This window comes from Girardinichthys multiradiatus, chromosome 10 (genome assembly GCF_021462225.1).
Source record: "Girardinichthys multiradiatus isolate DD_20200921_A chromosome 10, DD_fGirMul_XY1, whole genome shotgun sequence".
Lineage (NCBI taxonomy): Eukaryota > Metazoa > Chordata > Actinopteri > Cyprinodontiformes > Goodeidae > Girardinichthys > Girardinichthys multiradiatus.
The window spans coordinates 36,996,951-37,012,308 of record NC_061803.1 but is presented as its reverse complement, the minus strand read 5'-3'; the positions used below and the strand labels follow the sequence as shown (position 1 = coordinate 37,012,308).

General features: G+C 43.7%; 1 protein-coding gene across 4 annotated transcripts in view; it reads right to left on the bottom strand.

The window, feature by feature from the left end:
* The window catches only part of jmjd1cb (jumonji domain containing 1Cb), a 150,796-nt gene that overhangs the window by 70,626 nt on the left and 64,812 nt on the right, over positions 1-15,358 (bottom strand). The gene's annotated exons all lie outside the window — the stretch shown is intronic.

Here is a 15,358-nt window from a genome sequence, read left to right as displayed (position 1 = left end):
GCCACCCAGGCTAACATTTGCATACAATGACTCATACTATGGACCTGAGGATTGTACAGTCTCCCAAATATCATCACTCACAAACTCTGGCCTACAGGGGTAATTAAATGTCTATGAAACCCAGACTTAATAAATTTGACCATGATAAATCATTCCAAAACTTTTCTATATATAATGTGCAACTGTTATACTGTAAAATACAACTGAAAAACAAATAAATCTCTCAAAATTAAAAAAGGAATAGCTGCAAAAACCTGGTTGCATAGGTGGCCATAGGCTTTATGCTATATGGAGGCTTTTCTGAGCAACCTTGTGGTTTAATTTCAGCGTTTAGTCTATCAGCATATCACATTTTGACTTAGTAATATTTGCCTACTATACCTTGAAATGTTCTCCAAATCTCTGTGAGAATGGGTTTTGTTCATCGCTCTCCTCAGGCAACTCCACAGATGCTGTCAGCTTTAGTTTTAATTTTCTTCTCATAAAGTCATTTATTTGCCAACTTTGATGCATGTTTCAACTGACCCCAAAAAAAACCTCTTCATCTTCCAAGAACTGCTGTGTTTCAACAGTTAAACAACTTCCTAACAATGACCAGTTGCTTCGATGTCTTCAAGTCCGCCTTCCGTGCTCACCACAGTACAGAGACTGCCTTTGTCAAGGTGTTCAGTGACATCCATATAAATGCAGACTGTGGAAGAACCACAGTGCTGGTATTATTGGACCTGGACCTTAGTGCAGCATTTGACACTGTTGATCACTCCATTTTATTAGAGCGCCTGGGTCAGCTTTCTGGAACAGCAATCAATTAGTTTAAATCAGACTTGAAATCTGGGTGTAGTGATGGACTCAGACCTGAACCTTCAGAGGCACATAAAGACGGTAACAAGGTCGGCATTCTATCACCTAAACAACATCTCCAGGATTAAAGGACTAACGTCTCCGCAGGACCTTGAAAAACAAATTCATGTTTCATCTGAAGTAGAAATACTTCACCGTTGATTACTGCAACGGTGAATTCACAGGTCTGCCTAAAAAGTTGATCAGGCAGCTGCAGTTGATCTAGAATGCTGCTGCCCGCGTCCTCACTAGAACTAAGAACGTGGAGCACATCACCCCAGTTCTGAAGTCCCTACACTGGCTCCCCATATCTCAAAGAGTAGACTTTATAATACTTCTGTTCGTCTATAAATCACTGAAGGGCTTAACACCACAATACATTACAGACATGTTGTCAGTGTATCAACCACCCAGACCTTTCAGGTCTTCTGGCTCAAATCTACTCTGCAACACCCAGAACCAGATCCAAACATGGAGAAGCAGCTTTTAGTTCGCATGCTCCACTAATCTGGAATAAACTCCCAGAAAACTGTAAAAGCTTTGAAACCCTAAGTTGCTTTAAAACAAGATTAAAAACTTATTTGTTTAGAGTGGCCTTTGACTGTGCCATCCAAACATTAAGTTTTCAGTCCAACTTTCCTTTCATGTTTTTATCAATCATTTTATCATGTATTTTTTATTTTTTATCTTTAATTATGTGTTCGTTAATTATTTTATTACCTTTATGCCACTGTAATGTACTCTTCCTATTACAGTGGGGAGAAAAAGTTTTTTATACACTGCCGATTTTGCAGGATTATTTTAATTTAGTCATCAGTCAGTCAGTCATTTTCTACCGCTTATTCTATAGTGGGTCGCGGGGGAGCTGGTGCCTATCTCCAGCAGTCTATGGGCGAGAGGCGGGGTACACCCTGGACAGGTCGCCAGTCCATCGCAGGGCAACACACAAACAACCATGCACACTCTCATTCATACACCTAAGGGCAATTTAGAGTGACCAATTAACCTAACAGGCATGTCTTTGGACTGTAGGAGGAAGCCGGAGTACCCGGTGAGAACCCACGCATGCACGGGGAGAACATGCAAACTCCATGCAGAAAGACCCCAGGCTGGGAATCGAACCCAGGACCTTCTTGCTGCAAGGCAACAGTGCTACCAACTGCACCACCGTGCAACTACATTTAATTTAATTTTTGATAATAGGTACTCCTCACCTGTGAGTGACAGAATTTAAAACAAAAATCCAGAAAAATCACCCTGTGTCAACAAAATCGATATGTAGATATAATTGATACTAAAAATATTATGTTGGAACCTTTGACCTATGACCAAAACTGAGATGCAGAAGGATGCCAGATCCTAGCTGTGCTAATGCTAACAACAGAATCTCTGGTGTTTGAGAGTAACTTTAAAGGTCAATAAAGCTCCTGTATTTGCAGCAGTGAAGTAGCAACCCTCCCACACACACTAAAGTGACCTGTTTAATCAGCAACAAAATGACCAGTGCCCCCCTATATTACTTCTCTGTTCAGTTGTAGACTAATTACCTGCTAATATAGCTGATAGCAACATGAGTAAGCGTTAACAGTGGACCCAGACTGACAGTTCAAGCAGAAAGTAGTCAGAACCAGCACCAACCTACCCTGCTGAGTGATGTTGATCATGACTACCAAAAACAAACTGAACAAGGATGTAGCAGAATAACAAGATCCATGTTTACACAAAAAACGCCATTTTAGGATATAATAATAAATATATATTCGTCCCTTAGAGAAGAATTCAGTATATCAGCATTAAACTGACAGGCAAATGGAAGCACATAGATACAGACTAAATATAAGTAATAGCATCATTTAATTGCCCAGCTGAATTAAAGGTACAGACTTCCATAAAGGATGTAACGTTATCTTGTCTACTGTTTTGCAATACAAGGAAGTGACCCCAGGGTTTCCTCTAGGATTTTTTAAAGTCGCGGCGGTGGGCTGCCGAGGGAAAGGGGGGACGGAGCTCATGCTGTTCAAAACGTATCTGAAATATTACGTATTAAGGCAAAAGTTATATTAAGTAACTGCATTACTGTCATCCAAATGCAACATGTCCGCTCCAAGTTCCTTGGAGCCCGAAAAAAGCATGCACGAGAGGTGCATTTGTTGACCCGGCTAGAGCAAGACGGACCGGGATGGAGCAGAAAATTTGAGTTGTTCCATAATTTGATGGAGAACGATGGGGAGTGGGTCCGTCGACGGTGATGTTCGGAGTAGTCACAGAGAATGTGCAACCGTTCTCATTAATTAACATTAATTAACGGAGTTGCTCCGTCGGTCGGAATGGAACAGAGCAGGAACGGAGGATGTGGAATTCTTTAGCCCCCCTCTAAACACAACTGTAGCAGCTTCACAGGCAGGAAGGAGCCGGTTCTGTTGGTTTTTCAAAATAAAGTAAATTTTAAGGTCTCATGATATTTAAATGTCAAACTCTGATTATTAGTATAAGTGCGTAAATAAAATTTAACAAACTACACATGCCGTGGCGATGCACCACGATCAATTACATGTAGCAACCTGGACCCTGAAATTATGTAGTTTTTTTCTAAATAAGAGTTAAAACGTCTTTTTAGACTCGAGCAGGAAGCCTGCAAGGGCCTATTGTAATCGTAGTGTTTCTTATTATTCTTTATTCCGTTGCGGGGCAATTTGGGGACTTTGCCAAAGCCCCTAGATGCACATGATTTTACCCAAAATTGTCACCCGGCAGGAAATTTTGGTTCTTTAATGTCGTTGTCAATGGGCGTGGCCAGACCACTTAGCCACGCCCTCAAACGTGAGATAAACTGAACCGTAAGTCATAGAGATCTGAAATTTGGCACAATGGTAGAGCTCCTCAAACCAAGAAAAAAAGTCTCTTGGGGGTATTCCCTAAGACACACAGGAAGTCCGCCATTTTGGATTAAATGTTAATTTTTGGCCGTTTTTCACTTTTACTCACCTTGAACTTTAAGGAACTCCTAGAGATTGACTTCATATTTGGTCAAAGTGAAAAAATGCAATAACATTCCCAAAGAAACGCCAAATCTCACCAAAGTCAGCATGAAGATGAAGGAAGACCTTCGGGTTCCCGAGGATCCTATGAGGTCATATGCTGATATCATCTAAGCCCCGCCCACTCAGACAAGGAAGTCAGTTTTTTTTGGGGTTTTTTTAACAGGGAAATGTTGCTATCTGGCCGTCTACACTCAATCCGCTTCAAACTGTGTCAGGTGACTGATAACTAGAGGGTCTAACTTCGTTTGAAGCAGAGTGACTTTTCATAAAAGGGCATGCCAATGGGGGCGCGGCGAAGTTTGATGTCACGCCCTGGCCATACGTTTGGCTCTAATTTCCACATAGATTATCTGAACTGCACCAAATTCTTTATGATTGATCCTAGTCCAGTCCCCAAAAGAGATCTGATGAGATATTTGGTGAACGTGGCCTAATTCTACCACAGTGGCCCCTAGAAAATAAAATAAAAATCAGTCCAAAGCCATGCTTTGACCGAAGATTGTGAAATTTGGTACACATATGTAACTTCTCAGGACCTACAAAAAAGTTGGAGCATTTGTCCAAACCCAACAAGGAAGTCGGCCATTTTGGATTGAAGTTGCAATTTTAAACCCGGTTTTGAACTTTTTAGCCCAAATATCTGAGCAAACAGCTCTGGACTTAGAGACTTGAAAATCACTCAGTATACTCTTAAGGCACTGGGGATCAAAGTTATCAAATGCTTTTCGATACATGAAAGCGTGTGGGCGTGGCCAAGCCTCAAAATATGACTTCTCGCCATAAAAGACGAAATTGATATAGCTCTTACAAGGAAAGTCACAGAGACCTGAAACCTTCTAAGATTGATCTGCCTGAACAATATACACAGATCAGATGCTGACATCATCGAAGCTCCGCCCCTTGAGAACAGGAAATGTCATGTTTTCCTTTAGATATAAAATTTTTGTCGCCGAGTCTGGGACTCGAACCCGGAACGCCCGCTTTGAGGACCGTAGTGTTGGACCACTTGTTTGCTGAATATTGGACCATTTGCACGTTGCTGGACGCCACTATGCCTTTCCAATGTCATCAGCCATTTTGTACCGCAGGAGAGTCTGTCCTACAAAACCCAGCGGCCACTGCGGTTGATAAGACGGGGCTGTCCCAGGTCTGACGTCACAGGAGGCAATATAGGAAGGCAAATGTTTGAAAGAAGCGCTTTTCACGTTGGATACCGGACCAACATCTGAAGCATCTCTCTCTGGAGAAGAAGAGGTCCCACGTGGATTCTTCATTTATTCTCCTTCGTTGGCCAACGAAAAATTCATGAAAGAGGTTTCTGGAATAAGAAGGCCAGAAATTTCACTTTGCCGATCGAAGACGTGAGTTTAACACGTAACCAAAAAACCATGGAGTTTCAAGGAGACGCAACTTTCCTTCCTTGTTTTGTACCAGTCAACTAGTGACGGTCCATCATAATAATTCTACCTGTCTGCCACGGAGGCCACCAAGGAAGAAAACGGACTGCTTCGCTAAGTATCTGCGGACGCGTGGAACTCTTCACCACCTCCCTTTCTCCCTCTGTTCAGAGGAGACAACGACAAGTAAAATCCACCTTTTTAAAATTTCTTTATTAGGAATAGCTTGGGCAGGATAGAGGAGGTTTTAGTGTGATGTAGAATCGCCACTTAAGAGTCTAATGTGTTCTGAATTGTATGTGCATGCCATTGTCTTTTGAAACATGATTGTCTGAGGCCGCCGACTCTCGCAAGATTGTGCTTTTACTGTGCGAACACCTGCGCGCAGGTGCGTTGTGAAACTGGACCGCTATAATAACCTTATGGTGAAAATCAACCATTTTCTTTGTCTTCAACTTTACTGCTTACTGGCTTGGCGCCAAAAGTTTTATTATCCTTTGTCCTCGGGGTTTACAACCTTACTGGGGGGAAGGTTTATGACTGCCTGCATCTCACTGAGCTACACTTTCTGGCGGGCTGCGCTCCCAAAGCTTCGTTCAACACCATATTCCCTTGTCATATTATCACTTTTGCCATAACTGCTGGTTGATTCCATACACACCCACTGCTGTTTTGCTTTATTTTGTTTAGCTAGATATTTTACCCTTTTGTGTAGAACTTTGCATGTTTGAGTAGGTGAAGATTATCGGATCGAAGAGTTGATTGTATCAGGCTGATTGGGTTAATGAATTTTCACGTAGATAAAGAGAAGGCATTTTGTGTTTATTTTGTGCAAGAGTGATTTGTCAGTCAAAATAAGGTTAAATGTTCCCCACGTTTCGGCAGAAACGGTTGATTAAACAGTGACATCTCTGGTAATAGTTATCAATTATTACTGAGTATTTAACGGTTGTAATTATCAAAGGTGTTGAGCCACAATTACAACACCAGAAGACATCTCTGGTTTCGATTCATAAATGAGGATTTTTGGTTAAGAAATAATTTTTCTCAAATTATGATTTTTGATTATAATTATTGATAAATATTAATTAATCAATAATCATAATCCTAACAGTAGCCTCCGCATATGGTCGCGCGCCCAACCCCCACACCATCAGCGCCGTGCCCCCAAACCCAGTTATTTTTCATAGGATTTAACAAAAGTAACAAAATAAACATCTGTTGACAAACATTTTAGATGTAAAAAGAAGCTTGGGGCAGAGAGGTGGGTCGGACATTGTGATCCAAGGGCATCTAATAATAGCAACAGCACAGCTCTTAATCCTGTCAATAAAAACTGAGCTGCAAAGATTAAGTCAGCCATTCACAACTTTGTTAACATGGTGTATAGAAATTATGTTTGAAGAGAGAACTTCCTTTATTATTTCTTCCAATGGCTGTCCAGCTGTCCATCATTCTCTTGTCTGCAGTAAAGCCTGCTGTTCAGCATTATGTAGCAGTCACACCTCTGAAGTACCAGTGTCTGAACATATTTTGGCATCATTTAATACCTGCTGTTCATTTAATACCATCATAAAATTACCCTGATGTGTCTGGAATGTCAGAACTCAAACTAAGAACTTATTTGAAATGAGCAAATAGAGTAAAATAAAGATAAATTAGAAAACATTTACTTGACTGTTGGAGGTAGGGGGTCCTCCACCCGTCTAATAAAACTACCTGGGAAACCCTGACACTTCTCCATGTTCTTACCCTACCTGTTCCTCATGTGTGCCTCTGCACGGTGCAGCTTTACATCAAGACTTAAATAGGTGTCTTCCTCCAACATAAATTAAAACAATATAGTTCTTCTCCTGCTGTAGTAAACTGGTAATGTGTGAACATAGACGTTTAATAATTTACTACATGTCATGATTTTCTTGAGGAGGCACGTGGTCTTGTTAGTGGGGGTGGATGATAGTAAGGGAAACGCTGAAATAACGTTTAAAAGGAAAAACGGAGCTTCTGTGCTGTAACACAATCAGTTTTTCAGCCTGCCACAGCTTCAATGTATTGGGAGATAATGTCATGTTTGGCCATCAATAGCTATTAATAAGAGTCCAAGAGAATTTGTTAACAAAGTTTTGAGTGATTTATGATTAAACAAACAAAATGGCACCGCACTACACAAAGGAGCATCCTATTCAGGGCCAGGGAAAACCACCAGATTCTGGGGCTTCATTGTGTGAAGTGTACTTACACACAAAAATCTTGCAGCGCAATGTTTTACGCACAACTTGGCATGTACTAAAATGAATGTTACGTAAAAGTGTGTGAAAGCCAAACAAACTTTTTAATTGGCAATAATAAACTATGGAAAACTTAAACTCGCCTAAATACACTGAAATATGACTCCTTTTAGCTTTATTTCATTCATAGAGCATCGAGTCTAAAGTTTTTTCATGAGTTTGAGCTTTTGTGTTTTAAACCAGAGCGATGAAACTGAATCACATATGGCCTCATACGGTAACGTAACACACCTCAGAAAATGATGGAAACAACCTTAGTTGGATGGAAACCTGTAAATGGAAATACTCATCGGTCTGCGTGCTGAGGGGCGTAACATGCATGTGAATCATCTGAGGGACACCTTCATTCTCACTGAAAAACAAATGGCCTCTGATCAGCAGATTAATTCGTAACAAGACAGGTTTGATGATTCCTAAGGTGGACAACCTGGAGACAATCACACATGTCCATAAATAGGGGCGTTAAGTTGGCCATAATTGCAGAATGATGGCTTTGGCACAGTTGGAGAACATTGGCAATGGAAGAAGTCGGGGGGACCATATTTTGTTTTTAGAGATCATACTGATCTGCTGGTACATGATAATACATGGCTTATCGGTCGGTTTAGATTGCCCGGGGCAATTATTTTGCTTTGCATATGTATTTATGGCAGGGACTAGGAGGTTAAAGCGCCACGTGCTGCGCAGAATTGGGATGAATGAAAGCTATGTGTGTGGTGACATCTCTACGCATGGTTTCGTATATCTGAATTTTTTTGTGCGCATCAAGTTTCATAATTTCTCCCTACTGCAAACTTTTAGCTTGAAAGCTGCGCACTTTTCGTACATGAGGCCCCTAGTCAGCAGTCAGTTTCTTGGTGCATCTCATGTTAGGAAGAATTGGTCCAGCAGCAGATCATGGAAAAATGACTGGTTACTAGAAAGAGCGTGAGCACCATCAACACCTGCGTTCCCTCTCTGTGTGACCAACACACCTGTGAATAAGCTTGATGAAACAGCACTGTGGGAATTTTCACATGCCTTGTGAGTCTAGTGATAAGGTCAGCAACACCTAATAAGCTTTCAGATATGACCTCCTAATTGTGCTGCATTGCACTTTTGTTCCAGCCTCCATGATGCCTAGAAGGAACATGTATTATGAGTTGCATCTCCAATCTAAGAACTGAAGGTTAGTAATCTACTGAAGGTCCCTAAAAAGCCAAATGACAACCTGACAAATGTGTTTTCTCTGAGTCAACATTGAACATCTTCAAACCCACTAAAATATCAGGAACATCTGATTTGCTCAAACCAGAGCATCATAATCTACAAACCGACATATTTGAAGTTAAGTTGACTTTATAAATGACATAAGCAGTAACCTTTACATGCATCAATTTTCTCATACTGACATTCCCAATGACAACAATCTAAATATCACTAAGATGGTAATATGTTGCATATGTATGTAAATGTTTGTGTATGTCACAGAAATGACCCTCCTACAGTTATTTTGAACATCAGCTGGATGATTGTCAGCTGATAATGTTGGAGCTACGAAGTAATTTAAGACCTTTCAAGTTGTGGACTGCAGCAGGGTGACAGGGACTGGATGTTTTCTGATCCAGATACAGCTGAGGAGGTGCTGCCAGTCAGATGTTTGTGGTGATGAACATTTTATAATTTCATAAGCTAATGTTATTAATCAGTTCTGTTTATTTTCTTTGATAGAAACAGCTTAATATTTATGTGAATGTTGGTGATATTCCCACTGCATCTGACCTGAGTCACATACAGCAGCCAGAAACTACCTTTCTGTAAACCCGTCCTTGATCTCCTCATTGTGTCCGTTTGTAGTTTCGTGACTTATGTAAATATTCTGGGGGTTTTTTTGGAGGAAAGTTTCTGATCTGATTTCAATCATACAACACTGTTGTTTCGACCGGGGAAATAAGCTTATACCTTGTTCAATCAGTTGTGTCTTGATCTGCGGTTTAGATCTTGTGCAGTTCTGGCTGTTATGTTAAGCTGATTGCTAAATATTCTTGCCTCCCTGTCAGCTCTATTAGCTCTATCAGCTCAGTTCTGACAACATGATTTTTTTTAACCAGTTTATTTCAAGTCTTTGACTTGCTGACTTGGTCAGATGCCTCTGAGCTTTATTGTAAACACCCTCAGTTAAATCCTCATCCCTCTTAAATTCATCATTCTTGCTCAGTTTTAATTTGGGGTTATTTAGAACCAAGCAAGATGCAGAACAACATGTTGATCCTTCACAGATGAAGGATTCTATATACTCTTGGCTGTATTTTCTATTTCCCTGTCAGTCAACTCAGAAATCTGATCAACTAACCAATAGCTTTGCTGTTCATAAATCATCCAGATGGCAGATTTAAACTCTGCTACTGTGATAGCATATCTCAAACCGATTAAATCCACAGACATTCACACAAAATATCCATAAACGTACATTCATAGTAAAACAAAAATTATTCTACTCAGTTCTGAAAAAGTGAAAGCACCTCTTTACTCTGATAAAACATTCACTATTTGATTTATAAGATCTGAATGATGGACTGCTTCTTATGGAGATGTTACATCTGAAGCCCTCACTACTATCAGGGTGAGCTATAATTACATATGGACACACAGAACCACAGGAGGCAGATTAGACTATCCCAGCACCATCTGCTTAAGAGGCCAGACAGCTGCCCAGGGAGGTGGCTGCATTTTTATTGACCCAATTTCCATTCAAAATACATCAGACTTTGAGCAAGGTGCACAAACACATGTGCATACATTCACACTACAAAAACCACACAATCCATCTCTTTGCTGTGAACAACAAACAGGACATCTCCTATATTTCCTTCATGCCTCGGCAGAAGGTAGTTTCTATCTAGCGAGGACAAGAATTCAAGGAAAGAGAAAATAAGTGAACAAAAAGCTCTGTCTCTATGATCCGCTGCTGAGCCAGGAGCACCAGAACTGCAAGAAAACTGGTTTAACTGTCCATCACCAAGCCTACACTGACTACCTTCTCCAGTACAAAGATGCTCTTCATTCAGCTCGGTAAACCTACTACTCAAACCTCACACACACTGGCTCGTCTAACCCCCAGGCTCTATTCTCCACATTAAATAAACTCCTTAAACCCAGTGATAATATCGCCAACTCCTTTACAGTAAATAAGTGCAATACCTTTCTGTCAATTTTTCCATAACAAAATAGACACCATTTACAGTACTCAGACTGCTACCACCATCGTCTCAACCTCCCGACGTGATTCCCCACTTTCCAGCACTCTGCCTTTATCTCAGTTCTCTCCCGTGACTCCAGTGGAGTTGTCCAAACTCCTTGCAGTCATGCAAAGCTTCACTTGTGCTCTGGACTCCATCCCATCCAAGTTTATAAAAGACCGTCTCCCTGTCATTTCCCACTTATCACTGACATCATCAACTCATCCCTTTGCTCTGGTTCAGTCGCCCAACATCTTAAACTGGCTGCCATGTCCCCCATCCTCAAACAGCCCGGACTAAATCCTGACACTATGAGCAACTTCTGCCCCATTTCCAACATCCCCTTTCTGTCTAAAATACTGGAACGTGCTGCTGCCAATCAACTCAAAACCCACCTTACTTCTAATGACTTGTATGAACCATTTCAGTCTGGCTTCCGTTCAGGTCACAGCACAGAAACTGCTTTCCTCAAAGTCACCAATGATCTTCTCCTTCCTCAGATTCTGGTCATCTCAGCATTCTCCTCCTCTTAGACCTCACTGCAGCCTTCGACACCAATCATACCATTCTTCTCTCCCGCTTAGAATCCACCGTCAACATCACTGGTACCGCCCTCTCCTGGCTACAGTCATATCTCAAAACATGCAACAATTCATCAGCATCAATAACTGCACCTCCTCCACTGCTCCTCTATCACAAGGGATCCCCCAGGGTTCAGTTCTTGGCCCCCTACTCTTCATCCTGTACATGCTACCCCTTGGTTCCATCATCCGCAGCCATGGTCTTCACTTTTACTGCTATGCTGATTTTGTCCAACTTTACATCTACACCAAATCCATCACAACTGGAACTCAAGCCACCCTGACCAGGTGCCTCACTGAGATAAAATCATGGATGGACTCAAACTTCCTCAAACTCAACTGTGACAAGTCAGACATCATTGGTCCCAAATCCCTCACCAAAACTTCAGTCTCACAATTGACAAAATGCTCAACCTTGGAGTCATCTTCGACAGCAACCTCTCCATGAAACACCACGTCAAGCACATCATAAGAACTGCTTTTTTTCATTTAAAGAATATTGCTCGTCTCCACCCATCACTCCCCTTCTTGGCTGCTGAAATTCTCATCCGTGCCTTCATTACCTCCAGATTCGATACCTGTAACAGTATTCTTTACGGTTCATCATCCAAAGTCCTTAATAAACTCCAGCACATACAAAACTCTGCTGTTCACCCACACCCGCTCCCGTGACCACATCACCCCAGTTCTTCAGAAGCTCCATTGGCTCCCTGTCCCTCAGCGCATTTATTTCAAAGCCCTCCATAACCGAGCCCCATGCTACCTCACCAACCTGCTCCACCTACACACTCCTCCCAGCAGCCTCCACTCCTCTGATGACAACCTCCGGTCTCCACCACTCAGAACCAAGCAGTGGACCTGGGGTGTCAGAGCACTGGGGTCGGGACCCGTTGGAGAGCGCCTGGTGGCTGGGCTGCTCCTCGTGGGACCCGGCTGGGCCAAGCCCAAAGGAGAAACGGAAACGCAAGGCCATCCCCCAGTGGGCCCACCACCTGCAGGGGGAACCCGTGAGGGACCGGTGCAAAGAGGACTGGGCAGCGGATGAAGGTTGAGACCTCGGTGGCCCGATCCCCGGATGCTTAGACTGGCTTTAGGGACGTGGAATGTCACCTCACGGCGGGGGGGGGGGACCTGAGCTTGTGCGGGAGGTCGAAAGGTAGCGACTAGAAATAGTCGCGCTCAGCTCCATGCACAGCGTGGGCTCTGGAACCCATCTCCTCGAGAGGGGCTGGACTCTCTTATATTCTGGAGTGGCCCCCGGGAAGAGGCGGCCGGCTGGGTTGGGTTTGCTTGTTGCTCCCCAGCTCAGCTGTCTCGTGTTGGGGTTTACCCCAGTGGATGAGAGGGTTGCATCCCTGCACCTTCGGGTTGAAGACAGGTCTCTGACTGTCGTTTTGGCCTATAGGCCAAGCTGTAGTGCGGAGTACCCGGCCTTCTTGGCGTCACTGTCAGGGGTGCTGGATAGTGTCCCTCCCGGCGACTCCAATTTCTGCTGGGGGACTTCAATGCCCACGTGGGAAACGACAGTGACACCTGTAGAGGCGTGATCGGGAGGAATGGCCTCCCCGATCTGAATCCGAGTGGTGTTTCGTTATTGGACTAGTGTGCTAGTCACGGATTGTCCATAATGAACACCATGTTCAAGCATAAGGGTGTCCATCAGTGCACCTGGCACCAGGACACCCTAGGCAGGAGGTCGATGATTGACTTTGTTGTCATATCGTCAGACCGTCGGCCGTATGTTTTGGACACTCGGGTGAAGAGAGGGGCTGAGCTGTCCACTGATCACCATCTGGTGCTGAGTTGGATCCACTGGAAGAGGAGAAAGTCGGACAGACTTGGCAGACCCAAGCTCATAGTGAGGGTCTGCTGGGAACGTCTGGTGGAGCCGTCGGCCATGGATGTATTCAACTCCCACGTCCGGGAGAGCTTTGACCAGATTCCGGGGGATGTTGGAGACAGAGTCCAAGTGGACCATGTTCTCCGCATCTATTGTCGATGCTGCTGCCCGTAGCTGCGGCCATAAGGTCAGCGTCAGGAGGAGCAGTGTGGTTTTCGTCCCGGCTGTGGAACACTGGAGCAGCTCTATACCCTCTACAGGGTGCTCGAGGGTTCATGGGAGTTTGCCCAACCGGTCCACATGTGTTTTGTGGACCTGCAGAAGGCATTCGACTGTGTCCCTCGTGGTGCCCTGTGGGGGGCGCTCCAGGAGTATGGAGTCGGGGGCCCTTTATTAGGAGCAGGAGTTTGGTCGGCATTGTTGGCTCTAAGGCGGACCTGTTCCCGGTGCATGTTAGATTCCGGCAGGGCTGCCCTTTGTCACCGGTCCTGTTCATAACTGCTGGCCCCGTCTAGCCAAGGTCCACAACATCCGCTGGGGCGGTTCGCAGCTGAGTGTGAAGCGGCTGAAGATCAGCCCCTCCAAGTCCGAGGCCGTGGTTCTTGACCCGAAAATGGTGGCTTCTCCTCTTCCGGTTGGAGGAGAGTTCCTGCCTCAAGTGGAGGAGTTCAAGTATCTCGAGGTCTTGTTCACGAGTGAGGAAAGAATGGAGCGGGAGATTGACAGATGGACCGGTGTGGCTGCTGCAGTAATGGGGGCACTGTGCCAGTCCGTTGTGGTGAAGAGAGAGCTGAGTCGAAAAGCGAAGCTCTCGATTTATCGATCGGTCTGAATTTCTACACTCACCTATGGCCATGAACTATGGGTCATGACCGAAAGAACGAGATCCCGGATACAAGCGGCTGAAATGAGCTTCCTCCGTAGGGTGGCCGGGCACTCCTTTAGAGATAGGGGGAGGGCTTGGAGTAGAGCCGCTGCTCCTCCACATCGAGAGGAGCCAGATGAGGTGGCTTGGGCATCTATATCGGATGCCTCCTGGACGCCTTCCTTGGGAGGTGTTCCAGGCACGTCCCATCGGGAGGAGGTGGAGGAAGTATCTGGAGAGAGGGACGTCTGGGCGTCTCTGCTGAGTCTGCTGAACCCCGTGACCCGGTCCCGGATAAAGCAGAAGACGACGAGTATGAGCACATCCACCGTGGTGTGTTGTCATAAAGATCTTTGAATATCTTCTTACATCACACAGTAAAATCCTGCTGCAACTGTTCAGTTTGCAGAGCCAAGTATTTTAAATCAGTATTTTATTATCAATTTAATCCCTAAACCAACTTTGGCAGCACGCTGAAAACAATAATGGTGAAAAACGTCCTTGCCTTTATCAGCCTCCATGATCCTAGCAGGCTAATGTTATTACTTCAACTGAATGGTGGTTTTACTCAATCGAATTTAACCAGAGGTCACCTGACAATGGCCTGCCAGGAAATCAAAGTATATATTTAAAGCATCTGCAGTCTTGACAGTGCACATTTTGCTGATTTGTAAACAGGCATATCTTTGGCTAGCATAGCGATGCTGCCACTGTGTTGACACAACGGCTGTGTCCAAATTCAGGGGATGCATCCTTCAAAGGAAGCTTTATGTCACAGTGAAACAACAAAGACTCTCCAAAGAAACAGAATCTGACTGCACTGTTTGATAATGAGGATTAATTGGAATGTATGAACCCGACCTGAAATTTGTATGATTCGATTGAATTGACTTTATAAAGTGCCTTGAGATAACATGTGTTGTGAATTGGCGAGAAATAAAACTAAATCAAATTTAACTGAATTGAAATGTGTCCTTCTATCACCAGATATAAAAGATGGGTCCGGTCCCCTTTGTGGCCCAGCCTATGCCACGAATCATTGCATCATATGTGCATCATTCAGATTTTCTAGTTTATTATTCAAAGATGAAAAACAGGCTAGAACTTACTTCGTTTTTATTTTCATACCAGAAAGGCTAGGAAAGGATGCATGCATCAAATGATCCAAATCCATTTAATTCTTTTAAAAGACATCAATTTATGAGGCTTTGATGTTGTTGCTATGACAACATCAGCACAGAGCAGGAATATAAACTGGAGTACAAAAACCGGACAGGAAGTCAAACAG